The sequence below is a fragment of the Felis catus genome, chromosome D1, assembly GCF_018350175.1.
Source record: "Felis catus isolate Fca126 chromosome D1, F.catus_Fca126_mat1.0, whole genome shotgun sequence".
Lineage (NCBI taxonomy): Eukaryota > Metazoa > Chordata > Mammalia > Carnivora > Felidae > Felis > Felis catus.
In genome coordinates this window covers 71,343,204-71,360,245 of record NC_058377.1, presented here as the reverse complement: position 1 = coordinate 71,360,245, position 17,042 = coordinate 71,343,204, and the positions used below count along the sequence as shown (strand labels likewise).

At 43.2% G+C, this 17,042-nt stretch overlaps 1 protein-coding gene across 3 annotated transcripts in view; it reads right to left on the bottom strand.

Moving 5' to 3' along the window:
• Positions 1-17,042, bottom strand: part of CALCB (calcitonin related polypeptide beta) — a 170,834-nt gene that overhangs the window by 9,507 nt on the left and 144,285 nt on the right. For 2 of the 3 annotated variants that reach the window (XM_045039002.1, XM_045039003.1), the window contains exons 4-5: positions 10,056-10,146; positions 3-5,449 (exon numbers count right to left, since the gene is read on the bottom strand). The gene's annotated coding sequence lies outside the window, so the exon portion shown is untranslated. Of the gene's footprint in view, positions 1-2; positions 9,494-10,055; positions 10,147-17,042 lie in introns of those variants that run through there. The other variant, XM_019812103.3, reaches the window with a different exon arrangement.

Sequence of the window (17,042 nt, the reverse complement as noted above, 5' to 3'; positions counted from 1 at the left end):
ACCTGGAGACGAGTTTCTGGAGAGCGCGAGCGGCCGGTCCACCCCGTTGGACACAACGCCTGCTGCGGGCGTCTTCCCCGCGGAGCTCTCGGCTCTTATTCCAGCGACAGTGGGAGGGGGGTCCCCACGAGTCCGCGCGGCCAATCCAAAGTGGCCAGGACCGACCCAGCTCCAGTGGCGTCATTGCTCGCTCTCCCTGCACTGGTTCTCTAGGGAGGGGAACCATCCGCTCTGGCTGTCTTTTGCAATGAGGTCATTGCTTGGAGAGCGGGAGGGCAGGGAGGGGTGGAGAGCTTTCGACGACGTCCAGAAAATGAGGGCCAATGGAGGAGAGTTTGGAGTCAGCCACAGTGAGGGACCAGACAGAGCTTCTCTCACTGTCTTGGTGCCTGAACTCTAGTCTTGAAGCCCCTCTTGCTATGCCAGTAAGGACCCCATCTGGCCACCTGGACCCCGAGGAGTCCTGGGTTCTAAAAAGGGATCTCAGCTGAAATAGCCCACTGTGAAGGAGTTGGATGGAGCAGGGAGGGGCTGGGGGAGGGAGGGAAGAGGGGCCCTGAAACATTGATCTCTTTGGACCACCTTGGGTGCCCCTGAGAAAACCTCCGCACTTTCCTCACCCCCCAGGCCACCTGCACCCAGGCACCCTGCACCCCTCAAAGTCGTTTTGCTTCTAGTCTGGCAGCCAGCCAAGCCTCCTTTGCCTCACTTCTCTGGGACCGGTAGGAGTGGTCAGGAGGACTGGGGAAGGGTCTAAGCTGCTACTGGCTACAAGTAGTGTTAGGCATTTCCCTCCTACTCCAGAAACCTCGACTGTGGGTTCAGCATGCCCCCCTCTAACCCAGGACCCTGCACTGCGGCGCCGCCGGAGTTGGTTTACACAGCTGTCCTGTGCTTCTGGCTTCTGTTTGCTAAGCTGCTGGGCTGGGACAGCCTGTGCCCAGGTTTCTGCCCGTCTCGCTCCATACCCCTGCCCCACTTCTCTGAAGCGCTTCATTGTCGAGTGGGCGCGCGTCCTGCGCGGTCCCGCAAAGGAGAGCCGGTGCTGCAAGCCTTAAGGGCAGACTTCAGACTTTCACACACGCGCCCCTCTCAGCTACAGGCCGCTGGTGAGCGCGCTCACACTGCCCGCGGGGCGCACGTCCCGGGCTCATACACCTGGTCCCCAGCCACCAGCTCTGCCTTTCGCATTCACACACGGACACTCCTGTCAATAGCCAGCACTTGCTGCAACAGACGTGCCTTCGCGAGCTGTTTGCAAGTGAGCGCTCGCGCAACAACCCAAACCAACTTCTCCCAGACCCGAAAGCAGCCCCCAGAGTTTCTGCTTTAGGAAACAGGCACGTTTTACACACACACACACGGGTGCACACTGTTCCCCAAGCACGCACATCCGGCCCCTACCTTCTTTCTTGAGGAAAGGCAGTTTCTCGGAGTCGGCGCTGCGGGTACTCACAGCACCCGGGCGAGGGGAAAAGATCCCGGGCTCTTACGGAAAGGAGCGCAGAGTGGACTGGCAGGTAGAGGCAGTGGGGAACAAGTGAAGAAGTATCACCCACCCTCCAGACCTTAGGCTAGCCCTTTCTTGGGATGGGGGCTGTGCCTCCCCAAAGCGCCCTCGGGCCCCTCCTAACTTCGGGTAGCCTCTAGAGAAGCCTCGCCCAGAGGCTCGCGGCATCCCACCCGCTGGTGCTTCCTGCTTCTGCAGATCAGAAAGGCGCTCAGGGGCTGCCCTGTGGGTCTGTCTTTTACTGTTGCAGGACCCTGCCTTCGGAGCGACGACGGGTTGTCCTCTAGCACCTGGGCAACAAAAACTCCACGCAACATCCCAAAGAATCCTGACCCTCAAAGCCAGCCGCTCTTGCGGGGCCTTCTTGCTACGCCAGCAGGCAGAGTGCACAGTGGCTTCATGACCCAGAGTCGCCCCTAACCCCTGAACGCAGCGTGGCACCTACAACGTGGCCCAGGGCCATAGCGGACGCGGAGGGGGGACAGGGCCTTTCCTCTTTCCAAAGCCCTGCATATACGACAGACCTCTGGGTCGCTGTCCCCGGATTCCAGCAGGAGTGGAAAGGCACGGCTAGGAGACACTACCTAACTGACGCCTCTGCCCTCCACACCGCCTCTTTCCGGACCACTGCCACCCGTCTCTGAGGTCTGGCAGAGCATGTAGCCCGCTCTAGCATTTCGGGGTTGGACCATCCCCCACCCCCACCCCTGAGCTCTGGGGACTGGGAGAAATCGCTGGGCCCGTGTCGGGAGGAAGGTGAGGGGGGAGGGGTCGGAGAGAAGATCCGTAAGGCCCCGGACCCTAGAGCCCCAAGCTGCTTAGCTTGGACGAAGTTAGTGGCGCGCTGAGCTGGGGAAGCTGGAGAGGCGCGCGGGAGGAGTCAGGTCGGGGTTTGGCCTCCCCGGGAGGCCCACAAATATGAATCTGGGGGCAACTTTGAATCCTTGGGGTTGAGGGCTGGAGAGGGCTGAACTGGGATCAGCTGCCTGCCCTCTAACAGGAGTGTGCACCCGACCCAGAGGCAGATCTTAACACCAATATACCTGGATCCGCGCTTTGAACATCTTCTTGCGAGCTCCAATAGGGCCGGCTATTTTAGCTCCAAGCACCCAGAATTATTTGACATAATCTTCTTCCTCCTGTGCTTGCACAGTACCTGGCGCACAGTAGGTGTGCAGCAAATGTCCAGTGAAGGGGGAGTGAGCAAGAGGATGAATGAGTGAAGAGTTCCATGGGTTCATTACAGTAAGAGTCAGCAGTGAATTCGCAGCCAAGTTGAACTAAATAGACCCAATTTAGATCCATTAGATGGCAAACCAGATCCTTGGTCCAAAGACGCACCTCTTTATTGAATGGAAGGAATCAGTGTCCTGGAATCTGTTATGAGAGCAAGTACTGAGGGCTTCTTCTCTTCAGAAGCTCACCAGCTCGAGAAGCACACAAGGCAGTTTTCCTCACCCCATCCTTGTATTATATCAGTGAGTGAATGGAAGAAAAAGTCAATACAATAACTTGCTTTCTAAATTGAGAAAATTACATTTTGACTTCCCTGGAACTGTTCTGAGCTCCAAGGCATCTCCAATCAAACCAGCTGGCATAAAGATTTATAGAGAATAATTTCATAGAAATTTCTTGTGCTTTTTAAACTGTCTCAAGTATTCTGATGCTCAGTTTAACTATCTTATGTAATTACTTTTAAATCTTGAAACTGCTAGTCTTACAATTTTAGAGAGAAACAGATTCCATGTACTAACCTTCTTGAAGTTTATTTTCATTTACTTTGACCTACTGTCTGTGTTCTTTACAAATTTCCTAGGAGAAATATTCCTTAGAAGAAAGTTTCATTCATGCTACAAATATTTATTGAGGGCCTACTATGTGCCAGACATTGTTCTAGGTACTAGCAATTCATGGTGGACAAAACAAAAACTCATGCCTTCCTGATGCTTGTATTAAAATGATGTATTTGACAGAAATCCTTGAATATCACCCTCTACCCAAATAAAACATATCCCTACCCTATTTACATTCTCCCAATGTGATAATATCAGATATGCATTTGACAGAAGGATATTCAGGGTTTACATTATTAAGCCATGTAAATATGATTTATTCCCAGCTGAGGCACATAGTGTACTTTGATTATATTTCCTTATACATTTCTTTCACTTTTCATCAGGAATTCCCTCACTTTCCACTTGTTTAATTTTCTTTCTGCTCATCTCAGTTTATTCCTTTTTCCTCGATCCTATTTGTTCCTCATTCTCAGTTTCCTTTCTCACTTTGGTGGAGCACATTCACCATTATATGATAGATAGATTTTCTGGAGATGGAATTTTGGGTTGGAAATCACTTTCACTCAGATTTTGAAAATATTGTCCATTGTTTTCTATTTTCTTTCTTTCTTTCTTTCTTTCTTTCTTTCTTTCTTTCTTTCTTTCTTTCTTTCTTTCTTTCTTCTTCTTGGCATAGGCATTCGAGCTCTCTATCTCAGAACCTTCTCATCAATGTTCTAAAATATCATGATCATGTGCCTTGGTGTAGACCATTTTTATTTATTATGAGTACTGACAGAACACTCATAATCTGAAAATTCATGCCCTTCACTTCAAGAAAAGTTTCTTGCTTTATTTCTTTGATAATTTATTTTCTTTTTTCTTTTTTTGGTTCAACATTCTGGGTTTTTTTTTCCAATTTTCATTGCCTTTTAAATTCTCGTGATCATATTTTTAATTTCCAAGAGCTTTTTCATTTTTATTCTGCGACAGTTACTTTTTATATCCTCCTGCTTTTATTTAATGGATACAACATCTTCTCCTAGGTCTCTGAAGCTGTTAAACATAGGTTTTGTTTTTCCCTAGTGGAAATATCCCCTAAGGAATATTTCTCCTAGGAAATTTGTAAAGAAAACAGAGAGTAAGTTCAAACTTGTTTGGTGCTTCTCACATTAAAGGGTAGCTTCACATTTTTAGTTCTCCTTGACTGCTGATTTCTATTTAAGAGGAAGGTCATAAACTGCTAATCAGAATATGGAAATGGCAGAGTTGTCCATCAGTGGGCCTGAATATAGAGTGATTAGATGGAAACAACCTCCCCATTTTATTGAGGGGGGAACCCTAAACTATGAGTAGTTATAAGACTTTTCCCTTGGCTTTTGATATGTCCCAAGAGTCTTCCAATCTCCTGAATGGGTCAGTGGGATGGGGGCTGAGGTAGAGTATAAGCCAATGAGTAGGAAAGGAGGCTGAGTTTTACCATTCATTATGGTAATCCTCCATTCTTCTCTGGCACCGAGGAGGGATAGTCATCTCACTGTACAGGATATAGAAAGAAATCCTGGGTCTCAGTACTCCGCTTAAAGGCTTTCAAGCACTCCAATCTTCAGCCCATCATGTATCTCCACCAACAGAGGCAACCAACTGATCAAAGCCCTGAGTTTGTCCTGGGTCCTTTCTTTTTGATGGGTTTCCCTACCCTATTAGAGTTTATACTAGAAATATATGCCTTAACAATGCTTTCTCTTCTACTAAGCCAGTTAAGAAGACTGGCTGAAGAATGGGAGATCCAGACATCTTTGCAGAGCCCTCAAATTAGACTCAATTTATTGAGCACTTGACCCCAGCTGATTCCCACTCCCCATCACAGGCTACCTGCCTAAAGGCTTTTTTCCCAAAGCCCAGAAAAATGTAGATGCCAATATTTAACCCACAGAAGTCCCTCTAGAGAATATTTTTAGAGTTGTCTGTCCCTGCCAGAGAATGAGCAAAGCATGGTGGCCCGGACCCAAGCTGGTCACTCTGAGAAGTGGACAGACTCAGTGAATGACGTCAAGGAATTACTCAGGTTGGGTTCCTCTGAGATGATTAAAATTCTCTCTTGGCTCAGACTTGCAGGACCAAAATTGACTGTCTTCTCCCTGTCTGAGAGCATTGTTCCACACTACAAAGGAAGTAGAAATACAGGTCCTTAAAACTTTCTTGTAAAGCTAATTAGAGTAAAATCTCCTGCATTCAGCACTTTCAGAAAAAATGAGAGTTTTGGTAAATTATCAGGTAAATGAAACATACTTTAATGAAAAATGAACCTTTTAAAAAGTCACTTTGGATGGAAACCTTTTTTAATGCATACATTCTCCTCTTAACCTTCTCTGGATGACTCACAGACATCATCAAAAAAAACATCGGTCACAGTGCTACATCTTGAGGAAGGGTCTGAGTTAGCCAGGCTATTTACCTCCATACCTGCTGACCCCAAATGCTGTGATTTTTAACTCTTGGACCATCATTTTCAGTTATTCTAGATTCATCTTAGCATGTTAGTTACTCATATTCAGTTGCCTATGAGATCCTCTTACTCAGCATCTCAGGATCATGTTTTTGATTTTTGATAGTTTCTTCCAGTCACTATTAATATATCTGCCCCGAGCCTCAGGGTCCATCTACCCAAATTTTCACCACCTGAATTTTTACCCGAATTCAACACCATCAAGAAAACAAAAGGAACAGATTCAATAGAACTGGCTGGAGCAAATCAAAAGGAGGATTAAGGGAAAGATCTGAGTATCTCTCTTATGAGTAATGCTAGAAAGCTCTAATTCATTTTCCTATCTTTTTTGGCCCTCAGGTATGTCCCATATAGAGAATGTTTCTGGGTAAGTGTTTCTATGGTGTTAAAGAAATATGAGATAGGCCATAGGTATAAAAAGAGGGTCTTGCATAACAGTGCTGTCCAATAGAACTTTCCACAGGAATGGAAATGTTCTATATCTGTGCTGTCCAATACAATAGCTACTAGCCACATGTGGCTCTTGAGCACATGAAATATAGCTAGTATAACCAAATAACTGAATTTTTAATTTAATTTATGTTTAATTAATTTAAATGTAAATAGCCATATTTAGCTAGTATTGGACATCACAGTTGACAGAATCGAGTAGTGGTTAAATGCATAGATTCTGGAGCCAGACTGCCTGTTGTTCAAATTCTGGCTCTCACCCTTATTAGCTGTTTGACCACAAACAAGCCTCTTGAACTCTCTGTGATCCTCCCTTGTAAAATGAGGATAATAATATTGCCTATTTCATAGGGCTGCTGTGAAGATTAAATAGGTAATAAATATAAAGTGCTAAGAAGAGTGTATGACAACTAGTAGGTGCTATATAAATGTTAACCATTGTCTCATATTGGGTTTCTCCAGAAGCATAACCCAAGACAAGAATTTGAGTACAAAGCATTTGAGAGTTGTGTCAGTAAGGGAACGAGGAAGTGAGACAAGGAAGGGAAGATAAACCATGACAGAATATGGTAAGAAGCAGGTTACAGCTTCAGGCAACTGGGGCTTTATCCTGCTTGAGACCTTCTGGAACACTGTAGAAAGAAAGCCTCATAACTGCCCCACCCAACAAATGGTAAGTTATCTATCCGCCAACTCCAGTCCTTTATCAGTTGAAGGGTGATTTCCAGAGTACAAACTCCCCAGCACATCTAGCCAGTCCTGCATGGCCAAGCTTCTGCAGCCAGAGAAAATTCCAAGGCAGAGAGTCACAGGGGCTTGCAGTAGAAACATATAGGTGTAAATGAAACTGGTAAACAGTGGTGGGCCGCAAAGACAGTCTGCTATAATCATAATAATATTATAAAGAGTCTGCCACTCCTTAATGATCCTCCCTAGAAACAGGCAGGGATAAGTTTCTCACCCATAATATGTCGTGAAAGATTAGCAAACAGCTTTTTATATGCTGGTGTCACCCTCACCCATTTCATTTTTAAGGTCTTTTCTCAGAGTATCTAGAAAGCCCTTTGGCAGCCCCTGAGTCCTAGGACCAGTAAACATCAGTACCCCCTTCATCAGTAGACAAACACACAGAAAAAAATCAGTGCTCTCTCTCCTCTTGCAGAAATAAATCAAACCCATACAGAAGCCTGCCATTCAAAGAAAAATATAAAGGATATGCTGTTAGAGACTTATTTGTGCTGGGTAAAGGCCAGCAGTGGCAGTGGGAGGGTGTGTGTGGGGGGGTGGGGGTGGGGAGGGGGAGGCTCTCAATCGTGATTTATTAGTTTTCATGGATCAAATTGTTATTTCTTGTTGAACAGACCGTATTTTCTCAAACCTCACATCTTAGAGATTTCCTCGGCCAGGAAATTACTTGAGAATTTCTTCTGCTTATTGTTGAAGATAATTATATCAGGCTTTTTTTTTCCTTTTTTTTTTTTTTTTTTTTTTGGTAAATAGGTGTTTTCAGCTCTCAACCTTGGTGGGTTAAAATTAAATTTTCACACTCACTCCTGGAAGGATGGAGGGCTATGGGAGATGGTAGGATGACTCTTAGCAATAATGCCAATTGTTAACACTTGACATTGTATTCATCAGGGTGCTTAGTGTCATATAACAGAATCCTCTCAGCTAATTTAAACAGGATGGTATTTGTTACAGGGTAGTGAGTAGCTTACAGAATTTTTTCAAAGGCCAAGGAATCAGGTCTGGAGGCCACACAACCAGGAGAAACCAACTCTAGTAGGAAGTCCATTGGTGCTCACCTATAGCAGTTTTGACTCTAGGTGACTACTCTGTGAGTGCCCCCAAAATACCCTGTCCTCTCTTACACAGCCCATATCTTAAAATGCTCAAGCTTGCCTTCCCAGTGTTCATGAATGTCCACCTGTTCATGAATGATTGCCAGAACCTAAATTTTGTGTGGAACTCTAGCTGCAAGAAGACCTGAGAGGAAATGTTTTTAATTTGCTAATGTCTCAAAGAAGGCTTGCAAGAAGGATTTTGGGTAGCTATTGAGCAAGCCACATTCAGCTTCACTTGGATGTTTAATAATCCTCTCTAACTCCAACTCCAAAAAGAAATTTTAGGGTTTTTTCCTATCCGAATCTATTTCTCCCCTAGTTTTACCCAGAATAGCAAATGGCAGCACCAATAGCTTAGTGTCTTCAGCTCAAAATTTAGGTATAATCCTTAATTCCTCCTTTCTTTTCATCTATATCCAGTCCATTGGTAAGTCCTACTAAGTCTATTCTCCCCACCCCAAACACATCCCATATCCATCCATTTCCTTCCATCTCCACTAGAGTCTTAGTCTGTCTGAGTTACTATGACAAAATAGCACAGACTAGGTAGTTTATAAAACATAGAAATTTATTTTCACAGTTTTGAAAGCTGGAAGTCAAAGATGAAGGTGATAACATGACTAGAGGAGGGCCCTTTTCTGGGTTGCAGACTTCTCATTGTATCCTCACATGGCAGAAGGGGGCAAGGGAGCTCTCTGAGGTCTCTTTTCCATGGGCATTAATCTTATTCATGAGGGCTCATGACTTAACCACCTCCCACAGGCCCCATCTCCTAGTACCATCACACTGAGTGTTGGGATTTCAACATATGAACTTTGGGAGGACTCAACAATTCAGACCATAGCAACTAGGGACCCTTGTCCAAGCCACCATCATCTCTTGCCTGTACAATCCCAGGAATCTCCGAACTAGTCTCCTGGATTTGACTGTTGCCTCTGTAATCCCTTCTCCACATAACTCTCACAGTGATCTTTTAAAAGCATAGATTGTATTGAGTCATTTCTCTTCTTACAACTCCCCAGTATAATTAGAATAAAAATTTAAATACTTTTATATAGCTTTTAAAAGAGATGTGATCTACCTCCTATCTGTCTCTCTAGTATCTTCTGATGACAGTCTCCCCTCACCCACATACCCACATTGGCTTTCCGAAAAGTCCTAAGCTGACAAACCAAGAGCTTTCTCACCCTAGAGCCTTTGCATTTGCTGGTTCCTGTGCCTAGAAAAGTCTTTCTTATCTGTCAATCTTACCCTTCTATGACAACATCCACACCTAACACACACACACACACACACACACACACCCCACTCTTTTGATGGCCAGCTCCTTATCACTCCTTAAATATCATCCACTGAGAGAGCCAAAGCATAAGAGACTGTTAAAAACTGAGAACAAACTGAGAGTTGATGGGGGGTGGGAGGGAGGGGAGGGTGGGTGATAGGTATTGAGGAGGGCACCTTTTGGGATGAGCACTGGGTGTTGTATGGAAACCAATTTGACAATAAATTTCATATATTAAAAAAAATTAAAAAAAAATAAATATCATCCACTTAAAACACCTCGCCTGCCCCCTCCCCATCTAAAGAATTCCCTTCAGTCTCTTTATGATATTAATCTGTTTTACCTCCTTTCAGAACTTGTACCTCTTTGAAATTACCCCTGAAATCTACTTATTTGTATATTACTTGTCTTTTTTCACTAGAATGTTAGCTCCTTGAGAGCAGCCTTCTTGCATATCTTGTTTGCCAGTATCTCCAGTACCTGAAAGGGCTCAGCACAAATTTTGGCCTAATAAACATCTGAAGAATCATGGAAGCATATGAATGTTGACTCTGCAAAACTTAGCAGTGTGCTAAGGGCTCTACTGAGATAATTTTACATAATCTGTATGTATTAGTCTGTGTTCTCCAGAGAAACATAATCAATAGTAAATATTATAGCTGATTACTATAAGGAATTGACTCACATGATTATGGAATCTGAGAAGTCCAAGATCTGCAGTCAGCAAGCTGGAGACCCAGGAGAGTAGATAGTATAGTTCCAGTCTAAATCCAAGCCTGAAGGCAGGAAAATACTTGGATCAAAATGAGCCAGGCAGAGAGAGAAAGAATTCTTTCTTATTCAGCCTTTATTATATTCAGGTTTTAATGGATTAGATGAAGCCCACCCACACTGGGGAGGGCAATCTGCTTTACTCAGTCAACCGATTCAAATGCTGACCTCATCCAGGAACACCCCCACAGACACGCCAGGAATAATGTATGACAAACATCTGGGCAACCTGTGGCCCAGTCAAGATGAGACACAAAATCAACCATGATACCTCACAACAACTCTATGAAGTAGATACTGTTATCCTTGCTTTCCATTTGAGAAAACCAAGGGTAGAGAAGTTAAATACTAGCCCAATGTCACTCACATCTAATAAGCTTAAGAGCAGGATTTAAGCATAGACAGTCTGACTCCAGAGTCCACACTTTAAATATTTATGTTTATTTTCCTCTTTCATAGCAATTGTAGATATTTATGGAGTAGCAGAACGCTCCAGATAAATGGTCTTCTGAGCTCAACTAATTCAAATAGGCATAGAGATTAGAGTGAACTCTAGGCAGACCCAACTATCTCCCCAGGTACCCAGACATAATTAGTAGAGAAGGCTCTTGGGGGATCAAATTCACTCTTTTATAGACCATCACATTCCTTTGGTCATCTCTTTTCATCTTGTCAGTATATCTGAAGACCATGGCAACACCTGTGAAATTTTCAGAGAGGGAGCCTCCAGTCCCAAGACCAGAGCCCCATCTCTCCTTAGTTGACTACTTCTCCACAGTGAATGGATTATGTGGGTCAGAGATGACGTTCATTTTTCAGAATGGAGTGAATAAATGAACTGTCAGGTATAGGAGTCAGAATTTACCAAAAATCTTGACCCAAGGGCAACAAATGTGATATTCCAATTGAAACCAGATTCTAATCCTAAGAAGGTAAAAGTGCTATGCAAATTTCTGTTCAGAGATGGACCTGTTTAGAACAGTGCCTGGCACACAGTAGTCACTAGATATATATTTGTTAAAATGAAAAACAGTGGTATAGCAACTTTTTTTGCTTGTTTGTTAATTTGTTTTGTTTATCCATGATCACCAGTGCCTTGTTGGATCATCGATGTGTTTGGATATCCAAGTTTGTGATCTGAACTTAGGAAAAACAGCATTGTTTTTGCATAACAGAGGGACAAAAAAAAATTGAAGTTCCCTTTGGGCAGTCTTGAAGGGATACATGAAAAGAGAAGAAACAACTCAAGCTCAGTCTCACAGGGGTAAAGAGCTAGTGAGAAACATTTCTTGATAGTTAGGGGATGAAATGAAGGACAAAATGGAGGGAAAAAAAAGGAAAAGAACAAAAATCCTTCATATGAAAATTTAATTTAGTTATTTGGCAAGCTATGATGTGACTTCTCCCTTTACCCCTATATCTTTAATATAATTGATTATAATTCTTTTTTCTGTTTGATTGAACTGGATATTTTTTAATACCAAAGGCTTTTTATTTATTGCCAAATTGATTATTACATAATAGCTTACCATATTTATAGCTTGGAGATGCTTCAGAAACAGTCACTATTTTTTTTCACAACATAAAACTTAATTTTATTTTTTTAAATTTACATCCAAATTAGTTAGCATATAGTGAACAATGATTTCAGGAGTAGATTCCTTAATGCCCTTTACCCATTTAGCCCATCCCCCCTCCCACACACCCTCCAGTAACCCTCTCTTTGTTCTCCATATTTATGAGTCTCTTATGCTTTGTTCCCCTCCCTGTTTTTATGTTATTTTTGTTTCTCTTCCCTATGTTCATCTGTTTTGTCTCTTAAAGTCCTCATATGAGTGAAGTCATATGATTTTTATCTTTCTCTAACTGACTAATTTCACTTAGCATGATACCCTCCAGTTCCATCCACATAGTTGCAAATGGCAAGATTTCATTCTTTTTGATTGCTGAGAAATACTCCAGTGTGTGTGTGTGTGTGTGTGTGTGTGTGTGTGTGTGTGTGTGTATGTATGTGTGTGTGTGTGTGTGTATATATATATATATATATATATATATATATATATATATATATATACACACCACATCTTCTTTATCCACTCATCCATCGATGGACATTTGGGCTCTTTCCACACTTTGGCTATTGTTGATAGTGCTGCTATAAACATGGGGATGCACGTGTCCCTTTGAAACAGCACACCTGTATCCCTTGGATAAATGCCTAGTAGTGCAGTCATAGGGTACTTCTATTTTTAATTTTTTGAGGAACCTCCATACTGTTTTCCAGAGTGGCTGCACCAGCTTGCATTCCTATGAACTGGATATTTTTGAGGAAATCCAGGAAGAGTTTGAGTTTTATTTCAGACTCCACATGAGGAAGAATCAAAGACAGCACACATAAAAACTGTAACCTAGAGATGATGAGGATAAAATCAGGGTTTGAGCTGACTCTACCTTGTAAGGGAGCTGGAACAGGTTGGTAGAGCTCATCTCACATCTGGGGCTACACCAGCATCAGGGCAGTCTTCAATGAAGAGATTTCTCAAGGTTATTGTCTTCCATTTAGTAGGAATGGGAGTCATCCCCCATCCTTCTCTCCTATGAGATCCCACTAGGAGTTGTTTACTGGAAAATCTTCATGGCCTTGCATCAACCCCCTTGGACTCGCCATGCCTGCCCCCAGCTCAGTGACTTACAAGTACCTTGTTGCAAAAGAAATCGAGTAGAGGGCAAAGCTCTCACCTTCTCTTCCCTATTAAGAGTTCCAATGTTCTCATGTGTCATTTGGTAGTTGAGATGGTCAATTAGTTGCCTCATTTCTGGTCCTCATTTTCCTCTCTTTCAGCTAAACTCAACCTTCAGCCCACACAATGGAAGTCAACAAAGTGAGGTAACAGCTTTCTATGTGAGTCACTCTGGATGACACTGTGTTCAAAGAGCACTGTGGGGCGAGTAGACAGAGTCCTCCAGGCAAGTGTTTCAGCCATCCAAGAACTGGCATGCAGCCCAAGAAACACTCTCACCTGATGACGGACTAGTGGGATGAGTCCTGGAGGAAATAGTTCCCAACAGCCAGAGAGTCTCTTGGCTCATGCACAACAATGCTCTTCTCGATTAAAAATGTTGTCATCATTCACGCTGCAATGTAAAATCCTTTTACACCGTGCTCAGATTTCTATAGGTTTCCATCTACTCTGCATATTAAAGATAGGACCCTTCCATGAAAAGGTGACATCTCTAAGTTACTATTCTGCCTGAACAGCCCTAAATAATGGACAGAAAATGGTTTGGGGCCCTCAAAGGGCAAATACAAGGAGGGAAATTTCTATGAGCTATTTCTCTTTGCTGAGCACTCAGAGGAAAATTATAAGTGGTTGGAAGAAGGCTTTGTTTTCTAAAAGACTTTCAGTCATTCCTGAGAAATCCCTCTGCTTATTCCCGGAGAGAGGTCATCTCTTAGATGCTGTCAGTCAGACAGAGATCAGCAGCAAAGGAGAGGTGCTCAGAGAGATTTCCAACTAATGCAGCCAGAGGAAAACTGCCAAAGAAGCAGGGCTCCTTAGGATAAGTAAATTGAAGGATATTTGGGGGATAAAAATAAATCCTTTTTGAAAATGAAAGATGGGAGGATGCTGTATATACAAATTGCCCTGTACATCAAATTCTGAACAACAATATCGCCATGGCTGGCCGCAGCGCAATGACGCAAATAAAGATCTTCTCAGATATGCTTGATGGACCTTTCCTCCAAAGGTATCTATCCTGTTTCCATATCATTCTCCTAGGACTTGCAATAGGGGGCTCTTAAAGATTTCACTTTGGTCATAATCTCAGTGGATCCAGATTGAAAACTTTGGGATAGGGACTTCTATATAGAGATTGAGGAAATACAACCTAAATACAGAGACTGGCAGAGGAGAGGTAGGTTGTCTAGCCTAGTCAGAGAGAACACCGTGCTGGATTCTTAATTCCAGAAGTAATCAGCACTATCAGATCTCATTGGTGAAACAAGTGATAAGGAACCTATAAGGGGAGGAGGGACCACTCAAGAATCTGAAGTTTTTCAAGTCACAGAGTATGGATCACACCTCAACACCTAACCAGAAACTTGGTGGAACTGGAGCCAACCTCCCCCACCCCAACCCTCTGAAGGTGAAGCTGAAAATTAGAGTATCAGAGTTGTATCCTCATGATGGAGTGGAGAGCTAGCCAGCTAATCAATGAGGATCAACATAGAAGTTCAGTACTGTGTAGGGTCATAAGAGAAGTAAGGAGAGTACTAATTAGCTACTAGAGAATCCTGAAACTCTGGCTCCTAGGTATAACAATAAATAAAAATAAAATAAAATAAAATAAAATAAAATAAAATAAAATAAAATAGGGGCACTTGGATGGCTCAGTCAGTTAAGCGTCCAGCTTTGGCTCAGGTCATGATCTCATAGTTCATGGGTTCGAGCCCCATGTCGGGCTCTGTTCTGGCAGCTCGGAGCCTGAAGCCTGCTTTGGATTCTGTGTCTCCCTCTCTCTCTGCCCCTCCCCTGATCGCTCATGTGCCCTCTCTCTCTCTTAAAAATAAATAAAAACATTTAATAAACCAACCAACCAACAAACAAATAAATAAAGGTGGTCTGGGGGCACCTGGTCATGAACTCACAGTTCATTGGTTCGAGCCCCGCATCGGGCTCTGAGCTGTGAGCTCAGAGCTTGGAGACTGCTTTGGACTCTGTGTCTCTCTCTCTGTCCCTCCCCTGCTCATGCTGTGTCTCTCCCTGTCTCTCAAAAATAAATAAATGTTAAAAAAATTTTTTTAAATAAAAATAAAAAATAAAGGTGGCCTGCAGGAGAGGATCTAAAAGAATCCAAATAGGAACTGAGCAGCTGGCAAATAGTCTGCAGATCATGACAATTCCAGGCCCTTTAAGGTGGTAGGACAGACACTATTAAGATCTATTCTGGGGCGCTTGGGTGGCTCAGTCAGTTGAGCGTCCTACTTCAGCTCAGGTCATGATCTCACAGTTCGTGGGTTCGAGCCCCGCATCAGGCTCTGTGCTGACCACTTGCTCAGAGCCTGGAGTCTGCTTCGGATTCTGTGTCTCCTTCTGTCTCTGCCCCTCCCCCACTCATGCTTTGTCTCACTCTGTTTCTCAAAAATAAATAAATGTAAAAACAAAAATTAGAAAACAAAAAAGATCTATTCTGCACAGCGAGACTATTCTACCAGAGAGGATTCATAATTAAAATAGGCAAACAGGAAATATAAGACAGAGGCTGACAATGGTTTTGTTGTAATTCTTAAAGAACTCAAGAACAAACCCCCAAAGACCCAAAAGACTAAAAACGCTCCTGGTTGAATTTTAGAGCACTAAACAAGCAGTCAGGAGTTTTTATGCATTTTGTAAGCCTTGCCCACCCTTCCCTGTTCTACCCCCAATCTCTACTATTCTGTCAACCAGTTAGGCACTTGAGTCCCTGGGCTCAGCAAAGTAATGTGTAGGTTCAGTACAAAAGTGGTTCAACAGCAAAGCCCAAAGACAAACTGACTTCATTATTTCCCAGGGCACACAGTTCCTTTAAAGTAGGGCCACTTATAAAAGCAATAATAACAATGGATGTCAACATTTATTTCGTAAGTTCCTACATCTAAGCTAAGGGCTAGCATTCGTTACCTATTGTGTAAATCTTTACAACAACCCTATGAGATATATCCCATTACTGGTCCCATTTTACAGATGAGAAAAAACAGAGGCTCAGAAAAATTAAGCAACTTTCCCAAAGTCACATGGCCAGTTACTGCATGTGACATATAAAGAAAACGGGCTCATTCAGTACTCCAACTTATTTCTGGTATAACACCCAGTATCATAGAGGCTGGACAACTAGAAACTACATTACCAGATCCCCTTGAAACTGGGCTCCATGTGGAGACTAGATTCTCACAAGTAACACCTGGAGGCAGAAGGGACTAGGAGAGCCTCCAGGTGCAGAGATTGTATGTGGTTTCTTCATGTGTTTCTTCCAGAGCAGCTGTGTGGAAAGTTCTGGTCCCCAATGTCATAACTGCGGCGACAGTTGAAGCAATGGGGTTCCCCTAAAATAGTCCTGTGATGTGCTTGAGTATTTCTCCAAGCTGTTGTGTTCTTAGCTATGGTTCAAGCCTAGGAACTAGGCTTGGTTCCTTGGGCTCTCCAAAGTTCCTTTAACCTACATAATCTCCACTAACAAACACTTTGTGCTTACATAGGTAAGAGTGAGTTTTGTCATCTATAGCTCAAAACCCTGAATAATCACCGTGAGAGCTAGGATTCAAACGGAGTCTCTTCTGACTTAGAGCCCAACACTTAACCTAAGTTTTACTGAGAGGCAAGGACAGCTTAAATATAGGGAATTCTATCAAGCAACATTTAACTCAACTTTCTTGAATCACTTACGTTTCTGTGAACTATAAAATGCTCCACATCCAGCTAACCATACATACTCATCCTTCACATATTCAGATGCCCCTCCACAAGAAGCCTTCATGATGCCCCCACTCCTGTTATTTAACCCTAAGGCACCCTTATAATTCCCCTACTCCAGCATTCACCTACTGTACCTGTTCAGTTCATTGTCCATAACACCTACTAAAGTGTAAGGTCTGGGAGGGCAGGACCCAGGCATATCTTAATCCCCTCTGTATTTCCAACACTTATCACAGCCCCTGGCACAGAGTGGGCACTCAAAAAATACATATGGAGTTCTCAACACCCACCTCCCACAGAAAAATAAATAAGTATATCACTATGAGAGGTGGTGGGTGTGTTAATTAACTGGATGTGGAATCCCTTCACAATGTGTATGTATATCAAATCACCATGCTGTACACTTTAAATATCTAACAACTGTATTTGTCAATTATACCTCAATA